We start from the raw sequence: 25,340 nt of genomic DNA on the forward strand, positions 1-25,340 counted from the left end.
AGACAAGGGCAGCCAGGTGACCCTGCCAGGGCACTGTGCCATGGCTGTGTGGTGGCACTGCAGAAATGGGGACAGACAGCAGGTGATCCATGGCAGTGCAATGTCCTGGGCTCTGCATTCACCAAAAGGATCCCTGAAAGAAGGAAGCAGGAACACTGTAGACAGCCACAGAAGTCTGAAGGCTGGGCGTGATCCTTGTGATGGGAGATCAGCGTATTCAGCCCTTCTGGTGGGGTATGACAAAGTCCAATGATTGGGAGTTGGAAGCAGGCCAATTCATACTTAAGAGAGTCCCTACTTTTTGAAGTAGGAAGGTAAGTATTGTGCAGATTTTTTACTTTCTGACCTCTTGAAGGAGAGATTGGGTATTTTTCTAAAATATATGCTTTGATACAAGATAAATCTCTTGCCATCTGTGTGCAGCTGGTCCAAGCCCAGCAGCTAGCAGTGTCACTGAGCTGGTACAGACCCTTCTTGGGAGGAGTGGTCTTCCTTCACCAATACCTGCCACACTGGCCATTTCTGACCCCATGGTCGTTTTCCCAGGACTACTTCAGCTGTGGGATGGGTGTGTAGATCTTGGAGGTGGTGTGTCATGGCTTGCAGCCCCTGATGCACAGGCAGATGCAGCCTCCCTCCCAGCCTTCCTGCAACCCATGATACATCTACCAAAGGACATTTCTGTCCATCAGTTCCTCACCTTTCTAGTTTCCCTGGAGTATGGACCCTGCTGAAATCATAGCCCTTGCTATGAGATAAATGAGTGAAAGGTAATGGCCCATGAAGCACAGAGAGGACAGCGAGTGTCCCACCTTTGTTCACTGTGTTCTGGAAAGTGCACCCGGGTTGTGGACAAGTCAAACATATAATGAGTGCCATCTGCTGGCAGATGGGAATAGGGTATTGGGGATAACTGAGTGAGCAGCGTGGGCTTTTTGCACCCCTGCATGCCTCCTCTGCTTTTGGGTGCTGCAAGGCTGTGTTTACAAACCCTGGCTCCTGTTGTGCCATGGCCTTGTGTGCTTGTGACTGACCGACTGACAGATGGACAGTGTGAGCCTCATGCCATCTTCTGCATTGATGACCTGGTGCTCCCTGCAGTTGTGTCCTGACAGAGGCAGATGAGCAGCCATGAGAGCAGCAGCCTGGGTGTGCAGGGCCAGCACTGGCATGGGCCAAGAGGGACAAAAGGTGGCTTGGCTGATGGGATGGTGCACAGGAAGGGGGTGGGTGGAAGGTGCACAACACCCTGCAACACAGGATCCTTACAGCCTGTAATGCATGGGCAGTGGTTCAGGTCTCCTAACATGGCCTAAGAACTTCTTTACATTGCTCACTGCTGTGTTTTAAGTCAAAGCAAAAGGGAATCCTGGAGTGTGTATAGAGGTTTCTATGTGATTTCTATTTATTATATAAAAACCTAATGATACACAATCTAAATAAATCCATTATGTGTCTTCATTGGTAAAAACCTCAAAAGAGAAGAAAATACTGGTCACCAAGTATCATTTTTTTGTGCAAATACAGAGCTACAATAATGCAGTACACCCTAACCTGTTGATAGGCAAAAGTATTTCTGTGCAGGCACTTGCAAAACAAATGCCATTGGAATAACATTCTGTAGGAGGTGTTTGCTAATAGATGTAAGGACTGAGCAGCACTTGGAGGGGTCATTTCTGTTCACTGACAGGATGGTGCTAATCCCACTAGAAAATAAAACAGCCATGTACTATCTATGAGATAATTATACTCAGTGATGGAAGACAAAGCCTAATTATATATACCTTATCAGCTGAAAGGGCTGAAGTGTGGTGTTGACTTGAAGGGGACTAAACGACAAAATATTTTTTCCTGCTAATTATAACATACACTTATGACCCTTTTTATTTGGCAAAATGCTTGTTTCCTTCCTGCCCATTTTTCAGGGATTGTTGTTGCTGTGCTTTCTGCTTGAGGCTGCTGGAAACTTCCCAGAGAATAAAGACCTGTGCAATGCATATGAAAACCCCTGCTCATAGTGTTCAAGTGAGCCTAACCTAGGCATGGCTTCCTTTTCCAGAGCAAGTAATCACTAGTGGTGGTATGTGACTCCACCAGCACTGTAGATCTGATTTTGAAATAGATTATTCTTGCTTGAACTATGCAATGAGATATAAGATTTAAGATGTAAGTTAAAGAAGGTTGTCAGCCTCAAGGACCTCAGTTCATCTTGCAACACCCTTTGGGTGTGAATGTGAAAGCTCTGAAAAATGAAAACCATGAGCAGTATTTCTACTGTTTGGCTTGAATTCTCACTGAAATGTTTGTTCCACATCTTTCAAAACAGAACAAGTGGAACAAATGCTTCCTGAACTAAGATCTGCAATGGACCTGTGAAGCTGTAACACAAACAAAATGTGGAAAAGAGGTTTTTTACCATGTCCTACAAAGGCTAGTTTAGTCCTCTGCGACATTAACATGTTATGGATAGTGCTTTAAAAAACAATGCTGCTACAAACATGTTTGGATACATGGCTTTTGTAAGATGTAAGAATAAATCTAAAACAATAAAAATTTGGAAAGGGAAAAGTCAAAATGTTATGTATCATCATTCCAAGCAGAATGTAGAGCTCTGACCTGAACTATGATCAGTAGAGGTTTTTTCCTGACATGGGTGGGTATCCCATGCGAGTCCATTGAGAAAAAGAATGTGATATAAAACATGCACATTATGCCCCAGTACAGACCTTGCCTTTGCTCAGGGGGCTAAGCAAGCTCTGTAAATAAAATATTCTTTACACAAGGGTTGTATCCACAGGTGTACATTTGCATGTGAGATCCCAGCTGAGAGAGGAAAAGCTGTTAGTGCCCTGTGTCTGTCCTTGCTCTGTGGGATCTGTGGTTATGGAAGCATGATGGATTAAGAGAACAGCTTGCCAGTTGCTAATGTAATAGCCTCTTTTAACCCAATTTATTTATACTTGAAAAAATAAGAATGTAAACTTCCACAAATATTTACTGTTTATTTTTATGATGTGTGTTTTTATGAGAAGTGATCAATCTCCAAGTGAATTTGATGATTACTCTTTTTGTTCATGTGGTACATACACGTGCAGCAAAGCCAGATGCCTTGTGAAGTGTACTTAATTCTTTGAGATGAGTTTATGACCAGGTTGAAGAGAGGAACTCACTTCTTCTAACTGAGAAGGACAGAGAGATCCAAGCAATATAGTGTCAATTAAATAGAACCTAAATAATTTTTTTTAGAGACTGTATGTAAACAGAAATGCCTTGTTTATAAACAAACCTGTTAATTTCAGAGAAACATGCATCTGATTTCATACACCAGTAAGGTTTAAAGAGGTTTCTGCTCTCACTCTTGTGTTCTTGAAGTGACACTCAGTTCCCTGCTCCTCCATGTCTTGAATTTTAAATAATAGCATAAAAATCTGAAGTGGTTGAGAATAAGAATGACCAAAGTATGTTGGACTGAGGTTTTTGTAACACATTTCCTTCACTTGGAGTCTGTGCTGGTTGAAAATGGATGAACTCAATCCAGTGTAACGTGGATCAATGTGTGCAAACTGCAGCTATGGCTTTCAGAAACAGATGTGAAAAGCTGGGCTCCTAGTTTGTTTCCCCTCGCCCTAGATGTCCACAGCACATTTTCCCAGAGCAAATCACCTCTGTTTTAGGAGGAGTTAAGCTGTGTCCGTTTCTCTCTGTGTGAAGCCAGTCTGACTGACCTGTTCAGCTCCAAGCTGAGGTGGATCCAATCCTCACTGGAATGCACTGAAAGCCTCACTCCAGCAGTACCAAGCTCCATGCTTGCTTGGGACTATTGGCTTTGGACATGCATTTGTCTGAGTGTCCGTATGTCCCAGACAGGTGATTTTAGTCCAGGTCACTGAAGAGCAGAATGATCTCGGTGAGAGCAGAGCCTGACCAGCCCCCAGGAAGGCACAGAGGGTTCAGGCAAGCTTGCATAGCCTGTGCTAAATGCTCATTGCCACCATCCCTGCCCCATCAGAGAGCCTGGGAGGCCTGGCTACACATCCTGCTGGGGACTTGGGCTGTGGGGAGGCAGTCCAGCCCACACACTGAGAGCCCTGTTCTGCACTAACATCACACTGGAGAAGAACCTTCACAGATGAGAACACCCTGCTGCTCTTGGAAAGGTCTCTTTTACACATCTCTCACTGGAAGAGTGAAAAACTTTCTCCAGACATATGGCCCAAGTCTCTCTGTCCTCTCCTCCATTTGCATGCAGATACCTTCTAACCTTCCTCTATCCCTCACCCTGCTAGTCTTATTTTTGCAGGAGCAAAAGCAGAAAAATAAGATAGTTTATTTAATTTTGTAATAGATAGCTGAATTTTCTGGGACTATGAGGAATGTGGGAAAGAAAAGTTTGTTTTTGTTTCGGGATAAATTTTTTGGACCTTGTTACATTTTCTGTCTTTTCCCTATAATTCTTGGCAAAAAAGACTTAAACAAGATGAGGAGAAGAACTCCAGATGAGTAAGTCTGTGTGAAATTAGGGATTGTTGATTTTTCATTCAGCAGAGGCTAATGAATTAGTAAAGTGGAATTATCTGTTCATGGTGTCCCCAACTTCTGTTTTCCAGACACTCAAGTCTGAATGCTGGATAAGACCTTCATATAGAGGTCCTTGCTTTGAGGACTCCAGTTTTCTAGATAATATGAAAACTGGGAATCCCAAACATATTATTGTAATTTTTGGTACAATTGCTTTTCCCAGCAGATGTCTGAATGTTTATAATGCCCATATACACTTATGTTGCGCATAAACATCTTCAGCTTACAAAGGGGAAGTTATAACAGATAAAAGGAGGGTTAGCTCATTTTGCTCCAGCAGTTTTGTGTGCAGACCTGACACACCACTTCTGTGTCAACTGACAGGCTCTGTTACACTGGATAAACTACCTTCAGATGATTCTGTTGAATATAGCACTGTTTCCTCACTTAGGTTGAAGAAATGTCCTCCAACAAGAAATGTGGGTTCTAGACCTGCCATTTAAAGCAGATCTTAGAACCTTAATGAGGAAAAAAAGGATGCAAATGTAAGTAAATGAAATAAAAATAAAGTCCACATCTGGCTTTGTACTGAAACTTGGGGAGTTCTGGCAAGCAAAACCCTCAAACAGTCCTGTGTTGACTCTTGGAGATAAAAAGAAGATAATGTTTATTCTTATATCTGAACCATTTGGATGCTGACAGGTCACGCTAACAGAACTTGCAGCTGAGTTGCCCTTTAGACAGAGCAGCATGACATCAACCATCAGTGAGATGCTGGCTGCCTCCCTTCTCCAGCTCTTGGGCTCACCCACAGAGAGAAAGGAAGAGCAGCAGAGATACTGCAGAAAGTGTTAACATGAAGTGTAGGTGGAGGAATGAAAATCCCCTTACTGCAGATATTGGGAAGGTTCAAGCGGCAGAGTGGAGTCACACAGCGTGAAGATGGAGCGCACAGGTGCTAAACATTCACGGTGTGTAAGCAGTGGAATATGGAGCTGCTTAGTGACGTGGAAAGGAAATGCAGGGATCAAGATCATGCAGGATTAAATTCAAGTCTCCTCTAAATTAGCGTTATTGAGTAGGGATGCATCTGTGCACATGATGGCTGGAATTGACCTTTATAAGCAGCCTTGTAAATGTAACATTACTGGCTGTACCCTTTTTAATATGGTTTTTTTTTCAGTTTGTTCTCATTTAACTATACAACTTTTATCTTAATTTTCTAATTAATCTTAAAAGCCAAATTAATCAAAAAACAGCATATGGTTTAACACTGTCACTAGAGTTGCAAGTTGCTTTCAGGGTGCACACAAAGCTACTCGTGGACCTCTGAATTTATTTTACAAACAGGTACTTGAAAGGAAAATTGGGGGCAAACAGTTTCTGTCTTGGAGTTATTAATTTTTAATTTCTCAGTGAAAGATTAGATTGAGGATCCTGCTGACATAAAGTACCAAGTGAAGAATAACAGTGGAATGAAAGTATTCTGAACTCTCACCCTGCTTCTGTGTCCTTCCCAGCCACTGCCATTGGACATAGACACATAATAGTCCATCTGTGTAGGTGAAATTTGGGTCTGATCCAGCATGTCTACTGATATTTTTCTAGCACAATTTAGTGAGGAAAATCTCTTATTAGCTTCAGACCCTTAAAAGTACGGTGGTCTGAGACACTAAACAACCAAACCTCTATACCCCCAAGCATTCTTCTACACCCAGTGTAGAAAAATGGGTATCCAGGTGCCTTGAGACAAGAAGAATTACACCTGAAGGAGGCATTTTCTCCCCAGGAGACTTGAGGAGACTGACCTGGGCTTAGATGGCTAATTTTAGTTACATAAGTGAGGTAATAGAACTTCCACCCATCATATTGCCAGGTGTAGAGAAAGGTCTGGAGGACTTGGAGTAAAGGCTCGAGTAATAACAGCTTTCACTCAGATCACAAGAGCTCTTGGCACCCAATAAAAAGAATAAGGAGTATGTTTGAATCAAAGCCTTCCCCTTCCAGCCTATTCACTTGCCTTTTGATATTGAAAGCTCCTGCCAGGATCTGAATAATCTACAACATACTAACTGGCATGGTTCCCTCCAGCTGAAAGACAAATGGGAGAGAGAGGGGAGATTACCTCTTCAGCTTGCCAGCAGGCTTGCTTTTTAAACTAATCCACTGTTTTTTTGCAGCAAGGCTCCTGTAAACTGCTGTGTGTGCAGACAGGGAGGCACAGCCAGTGCACAATATCAATGCCAGCCCAGCCTTACCCAGATGTGCCACTCTCCAGTGAGCAGCAGTGGTGGTGATGCATTGTTCCCCTCCAGCCTGCCTGTTCAGCGGGCAGCACACAGCAAGCTGGGATGGAGTGAGAGTCTAGCTAGGTGGGTTTACACATAATTAGCACCTCAATACAGTCTAACCACACAGTCCAAATGGGATTGTTCACGTTCTTAAAATTAGGCACATGTTTAAGGTCTGACAGCCCCACCTCATCCCTATGAGGGTCTGAATGCTGCTCAGGACTGCACAGCTTTTGAACTCTGAAGTGTTCACTGCTCTGCAAATTGATGCTCATTTCCACTGTCCGCGACACTTCCCTCAAGTAAACATCCCTGCTTTGCAGTGTCCTCCTGTCTCCAGGACCCTCAGATAGGGTATTCTGTGACCCACACCTTCCACTATTCAACCTTGAGCACTCCATGAATTCAGTATCCTACCAGCTGTTGTGATCACTCTCCCGGAGACCACAGCCTTCTACCAAATCCTTACCATAAAACTGTGCCCAGGAGTTAACCAGCTGGTACATCCTCTTAGGTTTTAATGAAAAGCAACACATGCAATTTCACTGGACTAGAAAGTCTCCTGCAGCGTTTTATCTTTAAGCCATGCAGTGCTAATGGAGGAATTCTTAAACTCTTAAACTTGATGTACAGACATGTGTTCTGCATAACTACACAGAAAGAAAAAGCTATTAGCTTCAATGTTAGCTGCTGTTGTGTTTGGTTAGACTTCTTCTATCCCCCAGAAATATACAGCAATTCAGCATGTCTGCCAAAGGTCCTATTAAGTCTGGAGCAACTGCTCTTGACAATGTCATCAATGAATGCCAAGCCAAAAATGGCAGAACAGACATATGCAATCTTAGCTCAACCTGTCTCTTTTCCAGGGGGCTCTTCTCTGAAAGGAGACTGTGTGGGTCAAACTTGTCTTTGTCCCAGCCAGACAGGCAGCCTTCCCAGAGGAGCAGACAAACCTCTCTGCTCAGACCCAGCAATGTTATTTAGCATCAAGTGGGGAAAATGCACCCATTCAGGTAATCTTGGAGAATTTCAGGTTCTCAGGGTTTCATCCATTGTTAGGCAGATATTGAAACACAAGCACAAACTGCTTCATTTCTGTTTTTACACAGTATAAACTGCACTACCTCCCTTGCTGGTGTAAAATACTGTAGCTATGATCTGAGCTATAGAAGTGCTTGTTTTTACATAATTTAAAGATCCATTGGTCTAAGCCAGCCCTTCTGAAAGAGACAACAATTCATTCAGTACAGGTTATTACATTATTCTGTTGGCACTTTAAAATTAAGTTCAGTAGCTAAAATAGTATAAATGTATAAACAGCCAACAGCTGGTTTCTTGCCCTTCAAAAAAAGAAATACTGGTTTTGGGGGTTTTTTCTGGGTATAAATACTAATAAAAAACCCTGACATCTTTGTCATTGATCGGCATTTCTTGGAGGTGGCATAGGAAAAAATGCCTACCTCTAGATAAGAGCAAGATAAAATCTGAGATGTGGGGCCATATGAAATCTGCATACAAATATTTCTTTAGGCAGCTGCCTTCAGAGACTTGTGTACAATTTTGATTGGAGGGATGAAGAGAGAAAAGGATAAATAAGCTACTACCACTTTAAGTACCCTTTTTTAATATAATCAGGTATTTTAAAATAATGGGGAATTACAAACCTTTCTTTAGGTATCACTGCCAATATTTGAACATTCTGTTTACCTGAAAAGTCACCTACCCTGCATATTTTTAGTTCTGAAAAAGATTCAATTATAGCTGACCCATATACATTTTCCTGCTTTTCAGAATGTGATATGGTGTGCCAGATGATTTTTTGACTGAGCAGTGTGAGCAGATGAAGGGCATCCACTGGGATAATGTGACTAGCTGCTCAATCCATCTGGATCACATCAGCTTTTTTTCCCTCACATAAGGACATAGGAGAGAGGCAAAGGAAAAACCTGATGAATTGCTCCCTCAGATTAGTTGGCCACTTACATGAACTTCAGACTCTTCTCATAAAATATGGCCCCAAGTCTCTTCTAACCTCACCATACTTCATGATTTTCAACTGAACCCACTCAAAAGCCTATTTAGAATCTAGGATGCTTAATCAAGCATGTGAGCAAAATTTCCCTAAGGATCCCATCACACAGAATGCATTCTAGCAACTTTCAAAGAATACTTACTGACTTAGCTCAGCTACTTTAAAGTTTTACACTCATTAAAATAATCCTCTTGCTTATTCAGGACCTTTTCAGCAGTGAGATCATTGATGAGAACAACACATGAAACCTCTGGACAAACACGTGTTGCCCAGAATGACTGTCCACTCCATTACCATACCCTTGGGTAAGAAAAGCTAAGTAATTGCTGACTGGTGCTTGTCCAATCCCTTCCTACAGACCTGAAGTGATGGAAACTCTATGGGCTCCATGGGAAATATATTCCAAAACTTCACTGTCCATTATGCTGCAAAGTTATTCCTAATGTCTTTTCCTAGTTAAGTACTGAATATCTTGGTCAAGAAATGGACTCAGCTTGTTCTAAATCATTTCAAAAACCCCCAAAGTAAACCTTCTGGGATAGATAAGCCAATTTTTTTTCTAACAGCGAGGAATGTGTTGCTACATTTACACAGATATTTAAAAGAACAAGTAGATGCTTGATTAAACAGATGAAAGTGCAAACTATTCCTAGCACAAGCTGAACCTTTAAGGGTTTCAGCAGCTCTCTCTGCAATTAATATAGTGCTGCATTGCCTGTTTGATCTTTTCTGAGTAAAACACGTCATTCAATCATGGGTAGTGTTTTCTTGATGAACAATAGCAGTGAAAACTCTTCAAAAGCCCAATTTATCCAATTACAGCTGTTTTTACTCCTTTGTTTTATTGTATTGTGCCCTGTTGTATCAGAGGACTCACACTCCTATGACACAAGATCACTTTTCTCAAATGTTTCCAAAAAGGAGATAGAAAGCTCTTTCCTTTAGTGTACTGGTACAACTAATTTCTGCTCTTCTTAAAATGTTGCCTTACTTTGGGAGCCTGTCATATGCCCTGAGCTGGGACACTTAAATATATCTTCCTCCATTAAGACAGTACTGCAATATCCAGCATGCAACCTGAGGGTTGGCTGCAGTCATCCAGTCTCTATAGTTGTTGCAGTAATCCTGTGCTTTGTCATATCGACAGGATTGTACATGTGGGAAATACCGTGAGGTTCACAATTCAACTCCCAGCTTTGGCATATGTGACAAAATATATTCTTCACTCTCCCTCCTGCTCTTGCAAATAAAGAAAAACACTCAGTTTTGTTATTATGGTGGGCAAAGCTGCAATTCCAGTGCTTTAGCAATAGGATTTTCTTATGTAGGAACTCCTTGCTGGCAGAATGATCGCTCATCCCTCCCTTCTCCTGCCTATCACGCACAACAGCTGGGACTGATATGTCAGAACCCATCTGTATCTGCTCTTTGTGTACAGAGCTGAGAGGAAAAAGCAAGCTATAGGACTTGGCTCTCTTTAAGCAGCAAAACACAGCTAACCCCTGGTCTCATGAGACCAAGAGAGCTGATACTCTCTGTCACAGGAATGGAGATGCTGTCTAAATTGAAGAGGCCTGGTCCAACATGTTTCCAAGAAGGAAGAATGAGAACTGCCTTGCGTAAATGTTTTCACAAGAGTCAATAAAGCTGTACATTTCTGGCCTGTTTTTCACTTGCTGACCAATACTAAGCCTTTAACAGCATGGGATCAAAGCTCACCCTTAGAGACATGGGGAGTTGTAAAAAGCCTACTGACCTGCCAGCTCCAGCCCTTTTGGAGATGACAGCTGCCTCCATAAGCCATTTGCCCCTATCCTGCTTCCTCCACTTTTTTACCCTCCTCTCCATGCTCTGTTGTGTAACATTTGTGGGAGCTCTGCTCCCCAAATTGCTTAAATCACTCTCTTCCTATGGTCACCTCTACCCAAAATCACCTCCTTGCAGAGGTGACAGAGGCAGGTTCATTACTGTACCTCTCCCCTGCCTGTGTCTCCTCAGGACCTTGAGGCTCAACTCGTGGTTTCCTGCTCACTGAGTGGTTCAAACCTCCACAACTACAGCACTGAGGAGCTCTTGCTTGTGCCTCTCCTTTCTCCTTTGTGTAACTCCACATGGGATATCCTGTTGCTAGTACAACTGAGGAGTGAGATGTGCCTCAGTGATGGACTAAAACTGACCGAAATCTGTTGCTTTCTGAATAACAAATGTTGGTAAGCATGTGTTTGCACACAGTGCCCTAAATTTTAGTTTTCTGTGCACCAGAAAGCAACATACAAGAAAACAGATATCTTCCCACTGCACTTTTCCCCAGAGCCCTGAATGTTCTGGAGATAAATTGCCACACAAAATGATTTATTTTCAGCTCACCCATATACGAGCTTATATAGGACTTTGAAACTCAGTGAAGCAAAGGTGACCTGCATATGACACATTCTGCCTGCAGGAAGCAATTATTGATTTAAGGAACTCTGTGAATGAGTTGGGACTTTGGTATCTATCAGTGAAACACTTCTTGGTTTTGAGTCCTGTCCTTTCTAAATAGATTGTGGGGCTTCCCCCTTCTAATACAGTGCGCTGGTTCCCATCAGCGTTTTTTAACTGGACTGGTGGCTCTGTCTCCAGCAATCAGATCACCCTCTCCTACAAGGGAGGCAGGACAGGTGGAATCTTTGTGAGGCTCTGGTACAGCAAGAGACCAAGACCTCTACTCTGGATTGAAACCAGAAAACCTGTGCTAAGAGTTGGCTGCTGATTGCTCATGAATGGCAAATGATGATAGCTGGCAGAACCAGGTGTGCTTCAGCAGCTGCAACTCCAAGCAGGCCACAGAGAGGGGAGATGGCAGATGTGTGAGCAGAGGTTTGCCAGCCCACCTGATTAGTGCTGGAAGCCACTTTAATCTCTAACTGGCTCTGTGCCAGAGAGAAAAAAGTGTCACAGCACTATTTCCCATAACCTACAAATAACTCTGTCCTTTGCAGCTCTCATCTTAAGCCTAGCTTGATAAGGGCTGAGTCCGAAGCATTTCTCACAAAGAGAGCTGGCTTGTTTTAGTTTGTGTATTGAACAGCAGCTCTTGCTGTGCTGAAGGCTGCTTGTAGCAGTTGATTATTTCCACATGGTTATCTACAAGCCTGAGCAGCCTGTGATGCAGCTAACTTCACACCAGGAAGATAAGACACTGTAGGGTCCCACCAGGGCCAGGCTGGGCTGCACAGGGTAGGTGACCAGGGCCAGAAGACAACATACAGGGTCAAAAAACACAAACAAAACAGGGACTCCACAAGGCTACTCATGTCAATTCTCTATCTGCTGAGGCTGAGCCCTCTCCTGCAGGCAAGACCAGCACATCACATTGCAGATGCTCTTGCTCTCTCTCTTATTTCACAGATATCAGCTAGTTCTGAACCTATTGAAGATTTCCTAAGCCTGTCTTAGACAAGTTGCCTAACTTCTCTATTTTTTTTCCCCAATGCTGTCATCAGAGAGAACCTTCCTTTATGCTACACAGCCAGTGTAGCAGTACACAGCCAATGGTCCAGCTACAGACACCTTCTTTTGGGGATCAGGGACCCCAAGTCACCTCCCAGCACAAAAAGGCAGGCCCAGTCAAGTCTCAGAGCTCTGCCTGAAATTATTAATCTATGAAGAGATGTTGTAGCCCTTTTCCCGTTCTATATTCCCCTTGCCAATACTGGTGTGGAAACTTTTCTGTTTCTCTCCTCTCCATGAACATGTTATAGTGCCAAAACCCAAGTTAACATGCCTCTGTCAATGTACTCTGTAAATATATCTCAAAATAGTCATCTTGGTCAAAAGATATTTCAGTACTTTGGTTCAAATGCAGATGATCTCATAGGGGGAATTGCAATGAAATGAAGCCACTTATTAAAGACAGAAGACCTGGAAATCAGCTAAAACTATAAAACTAAGGAAAACATTTTTATATACATCCATTCAATATTTTTTTTCCAAAATCCCTGCCCTTGCTAGGACATCACTCAAAACACTGATGATGTTATTCCATCTCCATTCAATATAACAGAGGTCAAATCATGGAAACTGGTGTTTTTCCAGATTCTACGTGGAAACTCAACCAGATAAGGGAAAGACAGCCATACATATAGCCTAACTTCTGATGCTTCATATTCATCTTGACTAATGTTCAAAGATGCACATTACTGTCAATATTAATAACAGATTTATAAAATGGGACTTAACTGCACTGGCAGTGCTTGCAACACAACTTAATATTCACTTTAAAGAATTAAAATAACTAGCAATGTAGAAAATCATAGTGTTAAAGCAGTTGTTACCATACTTAATTAAAAAAATCATAAAATTTGCCAGAGCAAAATCAATGCAATTCAGTCACTTTGAAAGCCTCAGGAATTTTTTTCAATTCCCAGTTTCATGAATGGGCAAAAATGGGAGGTTAAAGTTAAAGTAGATTAAACACTTTGCAAAGTCAAATGTAGATGCAATATTCAGTCTCAGGAATTAAAATTTCTTCTTTTTCATTTCATACTCAGTCTAAAGGAAGGATTGAAAAATGTCACAGTTGATGTGGAGTCAACAGGGAAGTACACACTCATGCCATACCTCTGCACATAAGAAATCTTATCAGGATTGTCAGTTTAGGCATCCATGCCCCCAGAATTCAGATGTATGCCCAGCTGCATAAATGTAAAAGACCCCAGTTCAGAACTGAGGAAAGCTAGAAAACCTAATCACAGGCTGAGGAAATGAATTCCTGGGAATCACTTTGAAGAGAATTGTCTCTCCCCGAGGGCCAGGGAGTGCTGCCTGCTGAGGAGGAAGGGTTTCTATCCCAGAACACCTGGGTTCCACTTAAATGATCTTGGTAATAAATATCATGAAAAACGATAAATTATACCTACTTGAGCTGTGTGCCTTAAGCAATTGACATTTGCAAAGCACAATGAAATCCTAGAAATTAAAGGCAGCACATGTGGTGCATGAAATGAATTATGCCATTGCCTAATTTCATTCCAGAAGAAAGCTCTGGCTACCTGGAATTGCAGTGTGTGTGCTTCAAAGAACAGATAACATTTAACAGTGGGACATTTCCTCTCATGGTGAACATATTTTTACCATCATAAAAATCACAAAAGAGTGTTTTTCTCTGTGTCTTTGAAGGAAGACTAGGTAAACACCTTTCCCTCAAAGAGGGAAAGATAAATCCTAAAATTCAGGTCTGTCTACAGATCGTATGTTGGTTAATGCAAGATAGCTGTTGTGATTGTACTGAAATTCACCAGTCCTAAAACAGACTGAAAAAATGATCTTACGAGCAGTCAATACAGCTAAGAAAGATTAATGTTTGTTTCTACAACATAGCTTTCACACAATCATAGAATATTCCGAGTTAGAAGAGACCCAGAAGAATCATCAAAGGCCAAATCCTGGCTCTCCACAGGACACCCCAAGAATCACACCTTGTGCCTGAGAGCATTGTCCAAATGCTTCTTGAGCTCTGTCAGGCTTGGTGATGTGACCACTTCCCTGGGGAGCCTGTTCCAGTGCTCAACCAACCTTCGGGTGAAAAACCATTTCCTCATATCCAAACTAAACCTCCTCTGACTCAGCTTCACGCCATTTCCTCGGGCCACCACAGAGGACCTGCCCCTCCTCTTCCCCTCACAAGGAAGTTGTAGACTGCAGTTAGGTTTCCCCTCAGTCTTCTCTTCTCCAGGCTGAACAGACCAAGCCACTCCTCAGATGGCTTCCCCTCAAGGCCCTTCACCATCTTCACGGCCCTCCTTTGGGTTTTCTCTAAGAGCTCAATGTCTTTCTTACACTGTGTCTCCCAAAACTGCCCCCAGCACTGGAGGTGAGGCTGCCCCAGGGCAGAGCAGAGCAGAGCAGGACAATCCCCTCCCTTGCCCAGCTGGCCATGCTGTGCCTGATGCCCCCCAGGACATGCTTGTCCCTCCTGGCTGCCAGGGCACTGCTGACTCAGGAGCAACTTGCCATCCACCAGGACCCCCAGGTCCCTTTCCATGGCACTGCTCTCCAGCCTCTCATTCCCCAGACTATACCTACAGCCAGGGCTGCCCCATCCAGTTGCAGAAAACTGTATCTGAATAGCTTTTTCTTTTTCAATAGATGCCTCTAATCCTGCCTATTTAGGATGAAAAGTTCTGATTCTCACTTGAAGATAGCTGATGCTGTCCCGAGTCTGAACACAGCTTTCAACACTTGCCTGGGGGAATTGAAAGGCCCTTGTTCTAGTCCATGAGAAGTCCTTCCAATAGCTACAAGAGCCTCTGAAAAAATATTGCAGACATACTCTGATTCCCACTGGCCACACACATAATCTTTTCCAGGAAGATGATGGGTTCTTCTGTCCATGAGTTCTTGAGACAGCTGAAAGCAGGAAAACTCTGAGAAACTTGTATATCATCAGTTCAAAAGTCTGTGGCATGCTGGAAACAGAAGCATCACAGCCAAGATTAGATGAATTGGATACAACATGAAAGATGAGGGCATTGAGGGGATTTGCATGGCCTGTGCTTTTCCTTTTCATAGTTCATTCCACAGTTTCTCAAAAATCCACCAAAGTTCTAAAAAACTCAACCAGCTGGTCGACGCTGTTATCTGACTGGGCAGGAAGTGACACTGCTATGGGACAGACTTATGAGGGAGCGTAAAGCTGTTTTTGTTCCAGGCTGGGAAAAAGCCAAAATGCTTTCACAAAGCAGAATGAAGTCACATCTCCTGTCTCCATATTATTTGCCTTTATCTCAGTGCCTCAGGAGCTATTCTGTAAAAAAAAAAAAAATTGCAAACACTACATCCCTGCAAAACATTTTCACCATCAAACCAGTATCTGAACATGAAATAAAATCTGCCATTACAATGTTCAAAGCAGCTCTCCACTGTAGGTTTATCTGACTGCAGGAGCAGCATCTCCTTTATATTTTGCAAGTTTTAAACAATTTTTTTTCCAGACCTTCGACTGGAAAATGCAGGATACTTGCTTCTGGAAAAGCACTTGCTACTATCCACATTTAGACACACTGAAAAAGCTCCTGACCCAAAGAGATGCTTTTCAGAAATTTTTTATTGATCAAAAGTTCTGTTTTATTGAAAACCAAGCAGTTTTGCAGAAGCATGTCAGCATTGACCAACCTTGTCTTGAGTCCAGGATGGAACTTTTGCTGGAGAAAAGCTGCAATGCCAGAATAGCTTGATAATTATCATGTACTCTCCTGCTTCAGCCTGAGCAGTTAGGAGATCAGAACGGACAGAGACCTGCTTCTTGAGATCCTGCTAAGGACAGCTATCACTTGGGAAAACATCTCTGGCTCTCTTGAGTGTTTTAATTAAAAGTTTCAGACAGACTGGTGTTTTCAGCTTTATTACTACAAAAAGGAATTTAAAACCCAAAAAGGAGTTATTTTCCCTGCAGTACATGAGCTGCTGTCTCTAGAGAAGGTCTTGGTTTCCCATCACAGTCAATGTCTGGGACAGCAAAGACCCAGCATGTTCACACTTGCTCACCAAAGCCTTTTGAAGCAGAAAACTGCAGCTTGAGTCAACAAGTAAGACCCTTGCCCTTTTCTTAGCAAAGACACACACACACTCTCTCTGTTGTCACTGCTGGAGGCATGTTTCCTGTCCCAGCATGACCGTGTCATCTCCGTTTATCTCATATGACTTGATCAAGTTAGTCTTTGATAGCTTGCAGGGAAAATGGGGCCTCACTTATTCTCTGTCAGGCTGTTGACAGCAAAACAAGATCTGTTTCCTTTGGGCTTGTGGTATTTTGGTTGGGTTCTTCTTAGCTTTCACATATCAATCAAAGAGGCAGCCCCAAACATGACGCTCCAGCAGTTCAATGCGGTAAATTAAACATCTGCTGGTGGAGATGGCCTCATGCTGAGGTTGAAATTGGCCCTGTAGGTCTGGAAAGTTTCCTCTAACTTGTTTTCCTCCTGTCAAAACAATAAAAAGAAACTTTTGGGGGCGTTTATGGTCAAACTTTTGAATTTTGCAAGGATTTTTAAAAAATATTTTTGAAAGCTTATTTGCCATTTGATTTTAGATTAGCAAAATTGTTTTGAAAACACAGGTTCTCACCTGTCAGTTAAATGATATTAAAATGCTACACCCTGGACTTCTGAGGGAGTTCTGGCATCTTGGTGCACAAAGGCATCCTGGATTGTTAATAACACCTCATTCAGGTCTGGGTCTGTGACCAGCTGTCAGTGCAAGGTAACACCATGGCAGATCAACAGGCCTCCCTGCACGGGCTGAGCTGTGGTACTTACCCTCTGCATATCAGAAGGAATTGCAAGGTGATGACATTCATACTAAACATTTTTCTCCTGGAACTATATAAAGATACCTCTCTGTCTGCCATGCTTTAAGAGAACCTGCAGGACCATGGCCATGACACAGCAGGTGAGTAGCCCTGTGCATACAATTTTTTAGTGGATTCACTGTTCATAAGAGACTCATCTGATTCAATTTTCCAAACAACTGTTCACCAAAGAGTGAAATTAATAGCCTGCTTGATCTGTTTCTGCTGCCATAGTTATTATCACTGTTTTTATTACTATTATTGCTATTACTTTTTATTTATCGAAGTACTGCCAAGGAAGAAAGTTGCCCTGTTCCAGTCATTTATCCCACAGAGGATACGGTCTAAATAGATAATGCAGAAGAGGAGTTAAATGCAGAAGCAGATTCAATGGTGTGGTGGCAGTCAGTACCACGTGAACTGTATTGTGTGATGTCTGTCAGGTGTCAGGAGGGAAGGCAGTGAGCCACTGGCAAGGGGTTGAGCTGAAGGGGAGAAGAGGTGGTGAGAGAGGGAGATTTGCATTGGTAGGCTTTTATTCCTGCAGTTTCTCTTTCCAAGGTGATGAATGCCAATTTTGATGGGAGAAAATGTAGAAGGCTCTCTTCCAATCCAAACAAAACTCATTGAACTGAAATTTGTCCAATGATGGTGTCAGAGCAGATAAAACTAAACTCCTTGTATGAAGAAAGAGCATAACTAAAAATAAAACCAGATCATTTCTTATCTTTGCATGACACCCGTTCCTCAGCAATCAGGCACTGCTGAACACTGTGTTAGAGAAATTACTGAGAGTATGGGGAAACACCACCTGCTTGAATTACTTGTTGGTTCTTTGGTTCTGGGTTGTTATCACTGATCCTTTATAAAGAAGTGTGTTCCAAAAATACATCTGTGTAGCAAACCTCACCATGTCCTCATGGCTTGGCTTCACAGCACTCAGCTCTGCACATTCCCCCACTCCATTCTGACACTGCTGAGATGAGCTCAGTGACAATTGCTTGAGTGCTTGGCCCTTGGTTAGCAGACAAATTTTTTTTTTCAGAGAGAGAGGGGGATGTGATCTCATGGGAGGGGTTTCTTCAGTACCAAAAGAGAGCAATCCTATCTTATGTGTCAAGGTCCAATGAATCAGATAAGACCCTACCCAAATATGTGTCAGGACAAGCTCAAGACATTTTCACATGCCTTTGTACTTAGTACAAAGTGCCACTTTGTGCAGTGAACTATCCAACAGCAGTCACAGCTACATGGTAGGTCACAATGATGTCATGCAGATATACCCCACAGTAACTAAAAGTTTGCTTAGTTTTGCTATCAGAACAGCTGTCTGCAAAACCCACCTGGAAAGCAGCCAGTCATGGCTCTGCTCTGCTCTGCCTTCTGCAAATCAAAAAATGAGCACAGAGGCTTGCCTAGTGACAGGCAGCACACCCACCCAGCATCAGCAGCAGAACATGGCATGGATCCTACCACAGACATCAAGAGAAGCCTGTCAGTGATTTCAGTTGGCCCATTAGAAACTCCCCTGAAGTTCATGGGGTTCTTTCTGTAAAATTGCTTGCTTCTTCATGGAGATCAAGTGGAGAGGGGATGATTGTATAGACAATTAACTTTTCCAGCACATCAAGTGCCTAAAGCAGTGCCCAGAAACACAAAACTAAAGGATATGAGAGAAAGAGAAATCAACTTACATCTCTGTAATTCCCCCTGGGTAGAGCACTTATTTATTTAGGAGAAGAGCTGCCTTTGCTTAGTTTCCCATATGACAATTCTCTGCTCAGTCTTATCTTGGAATGACTCATAATATGGGTCAAACGGTGAAGAGAAACTTTATGGTAACCTCTTCATAACCTTCTTGTAAAGTCTGTTTTCTTTGGCTCTCCATTTGTATTTGTAATCAGTGGGCAATTTCCCCTCATCTCTCTATTTTCCACCCTTCTTTTTTTTAATTGAAAACTTGGTAAAGTTAAGGTTCCTTTTGTACCAAAAATGGCCCCCCTCCCTTCCTGCCTCGTTTGTCATGTGCATTCCTCCATTTCCCCTCTGGCCATATCCTCAGCTACTGAAAAATGGCAAAACTCCATTGCTGCTGTAGGTAAGTCCATCAGTACTCCAAGAGGGCTCCTACCCTGCCCCAGGGAAGAGCAGTGCCCTGACAGGGCCAGATGTAGTCCCTGGAGGCTCCTACCCTGCCTGTGCATTGGGCGCTTTCTAACTTCCTCCAAACACAAAATCACTCCTGCTTGAGATAATGTATTCTGATACCCTGAAATACTTCTCAGCCTGCCTTTGGGCTGGAGAGGTTTGCAGTGAAGAGCAGGGCCTCTCAAGAAATGTTCTTGGGAAAGATGACAAGTTTTTTGCCAGCAATACTTTTGCCTCCATTTCCTCTTTAAGCAAAAGCAAGGTCTCCTCCCAGCCATTCAGCCACCAAATACAGGTCTCAGAGGGAAGGTGTTCATCCATTCCACTCTGCACATCCTTTGCTAGATGGAGCTGCCCACCAGTCCTTTCATGTTAAGTCATGACTCTGAATAATTTCTGCTGACAGAAGAGTAACTACCCAGCCAGTGTGTCACCCCCAGCTCCTAGAGTCATGAGACTCTTGGCAAGCCAGTACTGTTCTGAACAACCATCAGTGTGCATCTGATTCCCAATGTGGGCTTAAAGGCCATTAAAGCTAATGGAACTGAGCATATGGTTATCTTTAAACTTGTGTTTCAGTGCTTCACTGACAAATTTAAGCAGGCATATATTTTGTGAACACCAGCCTAGAAAGACATTTTTATTTATTCTTCAAGTACTGAGAGTTGTTCTTGGTCATACAGAAGTACAGCAGTGTCTGCTGCAATGGACACATACCAAAGGGAGAGAGAGAAGTGCAGAGAAAGAGTAGTTCCTAGCTTTTTTTCACGTATCAGTGGCCAAGCATGTGCAGATGCCTGGGAGATGAGTCTGGAAAATGCAAGCAAAACAAACGTGCAGAGTGAAGTGGAAACAGTCCCTGATTTCACAGTTACACAGAGCAGTATCACCTCAGTGTTAGCAGCAGCAAACTTTTCCATTCCCCATCTGCAAGCATTCATTTTAATTCCTGCTGTAGTGTATGACGGAAAATACAGGGTCAGAGAGTCCTTGCTTTTTTTCTTAACTCATTTGTTCTCTTTTCACCCTTAGAGGAAATTTTTCTGTTCCTACAGCATGGCCATTTTCAATGGCTTGGGTTTTTATATCACCGAAGAAATAAAAAAAGGGAAAAAAATAGCAGTAGATTTTTTTTGACAAACCTAATGTCTGAGTCACAGTCAGGAAGAGGGCAACGTACTTGGTTCCAAATGGCATCAGTGTTGTGCCTTTCCAGACAGTTTTGGAGTTTTTTTCTCACAGACATATATAGGAAAAATAGGATGTCGGTTAAAATTAAACAACTTCTAACAACCATGTCATCTTCTACAAAAGTCTGGTATCTGAATGCCAAACCCATTGCTGCTCCTTTGAAAGATTATCTGAAAAAAATGCTTAGACAGGTCTTGCAAAAAATTACGAACAAAAATTTAAGCAGGTAAATTAGGGAAGCCCTTGGCATCAACAAATGGAATTAACAATGGTGGTGTATGGTCTAAAGTGGTTGGTTTGACCATGAAGTCCCCTTCTATAAAAGGCTCACAACAAAAAAAATGCTACAGATTATGAATCTCCCCCAGGCCTCCTGACTTTCTATCAGGTAGCAACTCTCACTGAAGTTATTTTGTTTTTAAAATAAATAAATTGTTTTCTTGTGGATAATAGCAGAGAGGCAGGTTAAAATCTAGGTAAGATAGATGTGAAGCTCAGTGGTTTTTTTAATCAAGAAGGATTCAGGAAATGTGTATATTGTTAAAACTTAAGAGAGCAGATTTAAAAAAAGAAAACAGCCAATGCCTTTATTCCTAACTGGCCTGGCTATTTTGAACTGCATGTGCCTACACTGCAGTCCACAAGGAAAAAGGCAGGTGAAAGTGGCCAGCAAGTACAAAAGCACCTATCTCAAAACATCTCTTTCTGAGATTTGTCCCCTCCTGACACACTGTGTTTCCATGGTGTGCTGCACATTAGGAGAAAACAGAGGCAGAAATAAGCAGCAATAAAACATTTTCCACTTAACAAGGGATTACATCTCTGGCAGCATACAGCAAAAATGAAGTATATTTGAACAAGCTGGCGAGCAGGCTGAAGGGACAATGCTTTTTACTGAGTCAGGATGCTGAGCCATGCTCCCAGTGTGCTGGCATCTTGTCAGTCACAGGAGCACAGTCCTGCCCTCTCCACCCCTGCAACAGCCCTTATGAGACTGACATACCTGAAATAGAGAGCATCCACCATTTGTTTTACAGCAGGGTAGTGGGAAGAGTGAATGTCAGCAAAGTCAAGGTCTGATCCACCAAGTCCTGCCAGGTGACCAATGCCACTGGATACATCTTCCAAGGGTTTCAAAGAGATCACTGGGCATCCCACATTTATGTCTTAGCAGTCCAGAATGACAGTTAAGAATAGCAGGAACTAAACTGCATCTGTTATATGTCTTGCACCTAAAATACTTGCACAGTACCATATATGTGGTCATAAGAACAATCATCTGGATGCCTACACATTTCCCAAACTGCTGCATAAATTCCAAAATGCTATATAAACATACTTTGAACAGCACTTGTGGGTGACAGGCAAATTCTTCTCATAACAACTGGCTTGTGGCTTCCTGAATAACAAATGTATGCCAGAGGGAGGCAGTGAAAAAAGATGTGTTAGAAAAGCCTAAGTGCAAACTGAGAGGAAAAGCATGAAGAAATAAAAGGGTCCAAATTAGCTACTTCAGTCACTCCACTGACAGGACTACAATTGCAAGAGAGGTGAAATTTAGCCAAACAAATAGCACTGACAGACAATGTTTAGCAAGTGCAAGAATTTATCTGACAGCTGCAGAATGGTTCCTTGAATGGCTAATCGTGACTACGTTTCTGTAAGCCAGACTTTGGTCCCCCAGCTTTGCTCCTGCTCACACCCATCCCAACACTGAGCTTTCACTTCAAATTGTAAGTTGGGTGAAATGCCCAGCTGATGCTGGATTTAGTCCAAGAGCTCCAAGAACACCAGTGCTGAAAGGGTTATAACCTCAGCAAACTACTAAAAAAGGTCTGTTTCTGTCTTTCTGAAGCAAAAGAGGTTTTTATGACTTTGATAATGGCTTCAGTAAGAATACCAGAGCAAACTTTCTTGCAAAACTTACCCCAAAATACCTAAAAATCTCTTTGCTTTGGCTGCCCTAAGCAAAGCTGTTTTCAGACCCTTTAAATAAATTGGTTTTCTTTATTTTTTTTTTCCAAGAGAAGTGAGGGTTTTGGTTATTCTAAAAATGTGGTTTTCTATATAGTGAGGACATTGTTACCAGTTCTGCAAGCACTTACTACCTGGTGCCTTACTATCAAGTCCAGTCCCAGAAAAGTCTACAACACGTACTGCCACCTGCCCCGGGACTCCCCCAGCTCTGGTGTGTGACATCCCTTCTGCTGTGCTGCCAGAGGAGCGTGCTGTCACCTCCAAGAGGACGAGGACAGGGAACAAAAGTCACAGTGCACTTCCCGTGCATCATGGTATGCCTTCATGTGCAGCAATTTACAAAACCAGCAGAGCAGAAGAGTTTGCACTATATGAAACACAAATAACTAAGAGACTTAACAGTTTTCAACTAAAATTTTATGACCGTGGTCTCTTCTTTTAAGTTGTGGATACACAACTTTGACACTTGGATCACTACCAAGGTAAAGACTTGATAAACAGTTGACAAAATAATAACCACAACACAGGGAGAGTGATGGGTACTTAAGATTTAGTACAATTAAGACACAGTCCTGGCTTATTTTTCATACTGAGTCCAGTTACCAGGAGTTTCATGTGCCTGAAAAGTAGGAAGCAATTTATTACAGAGATCAGCTTTTGAACCACGTACTTATTTTTCATAACAACTCTATGAATGATAATAAAATGATAAATTGCCTTTATTTACACTACAAATCAGCTCCAGTGAAACCATCTCATGTTCAGGTTCTCTTTACAGCATTGCTTTAAAGACTGTGAGGGGAACATAAAACTGACATCCAAACCATCTGCTCATCAGCATTTCATCTCTTTTGCTCTAATCTCCTCACACATAGGAAAATTATACAGCTATATCCTCTCTGAATACATGGACATACAGGATCTCAAACATGCAAGGATCTGTGATACCCTTTCTGCTGCCAAAAAAAATCCTGTGCACATTACCTGGTTAAACCTTATCCTTCTCTGCAACAGAAAAACTACCTGAGCTGAGAGATACAGATCATGGGATTTATATTAACAAATGCTGATCCAACTTCACGTCAAGAATATATCTTCTTCTAAAAAAACCTTCTTTTGGATTTCAACACATAAAAGTGCAATAAAGCATTTTTAGGTGACACTAAGATACTGGTCTTTCAGCCAAAGTTAACAGAAACAAAGACTGCAGAAATAAAAAATTATTTTACTGAAAATAATATATGAAAAACATAAGACAACACAGATATGATAGCTACATTGCCAGTAAAATGCAGCCAAACATCTCTATGGTTTGTCCAGAATCCTGTCCTTCTTACTTTAAAATAGCAAAAGACTTGCATAGAAGTGATTTGTTAAGTTCTGAAATTAATCACAATGAAAAAGCCTTTCCAGTAGTAACAAGTAAGCCTTAGGTCCCAGAACCTGATCTCTGCAGCTCTTGCTACAGCAAAGAGGGAACTGCTCTTGCCTTTCAGAGGATCATCTAGCATCCCCAGTGGTAGCAAAGAGTTAAACAACAGACACTCATGCTTCTAGTTCTGAAGCCAAAAGTTACTTCACATTCTTGGGAGTAAACTATTTGCCAGATGCATAGGAGAGTAGATCCATGTGTAAAAACACAGTACAGAAACATTCCTAATTAATGAAGGGTTGTACAGTCAAAGCACCCATGCTGTCCAAGGTTCCTGCAGGACCTACCAAATATCCAGCTCACCCAGCCCAGCCAGTCAGTCAGCTATCTGCAGGCAGCATAACTGCAAATTTGTTAATGACAGAGATCCTTGCTCTTTGGGCAAGGCTGTTTGTTTCTGAGCCAACGCCGTGGAGTGGGGTGAGGAGGGCTGTGCCCTTCACATTCGTGGCACAGTCGTCCCAGAGGGTCAGACACAGGGAAGACCCATGGGACAGGGTGTGGGTCAGACGTGGAGGTGGAGATGCAGCAAGGTGGAGAGGGAGCAAGGGCTGAGCCGTAGCAGGGCACTGCCCTGGGCATGGTGGGTGGATTCCTGGCATCTCTGTGTCCTGCTCCACTGCTGGCCATGAGCCTCCCCACGATGAGATCTGGTGTCCCCTTGTCCTCTCAGGCCTCACCACCCCACTTTGGTTGATCCAGGGGACTGTCAGTGACCATCTCCAGAGGGAGGGGAGGTTAGTCTCTGTGAGGGGCAGTGATGAAGAAATGTTAATCTCACAGGTGGGGGAGCTACCTACTTGATACACTTCCAGCCCTGGCACTTGTACTGAGTTGTTGGCCAGGTGCCTTTCTCCTCCATCCGTGTCCCCCTTCCTGCCCACAGGACACCTGTGGCTTTGACAAGGGAACAATGAGAACTCCTGAGTTTTCCTTTCCTCTCAGGCTTCATTTCTGTTTGAATTATTCTGCCTTTGATTTCCAGCCTTCAGTTCTTGTTATTCAACAGGATTAAATAACTCTTCACAGCCCTGGATTTTCTCCCTGAGGAGGAATTCACAGGCTATAAGCAGGCTGTTTTCAGATTGTTTTCCTTGTTGTTAAGTAGTGATAAATGTATTGAGCCTGAAGACATTCAGCGTGAGGGATTTGCTTCTGTACTCAACTGTCCTGTGAGTCCTTTTTCTCCAGGTATCTCAGAACCACTGAAAATTTTTATGCCATCTTCCAAGATGAGTCTGTTTGTCCAGTATCCTGAGACAAGCTCACTCTCTCGTCAGCTGTCATCCAAACATGTTTGAGCAAATGAAGGGCACAGAGAAAACATTTGATTTCCCTTTACAGCCCTGATTGATTTAATGCCATCCACAGAGGCACTACATGGTCAGGTGTAAAAGAAGGAAATTTAGTTTAGATTAGCAA

The sequence above is a fragment of the Lichenostomus cassidix genome, chromosome 3 (genome assembly GCF_008360975.1).
Source record: "Lichenostomus cassidix isolate B80296 chromosome 3, HeHo_3.0, whole genome shotgun sequence".
NCBI classification, from domain to species: Eukaryota; Metazoa; Chordata; class Aves; order Passeriformes; family Meliphagidae; genus Lichenostomus; species Lichenostomus cassidix.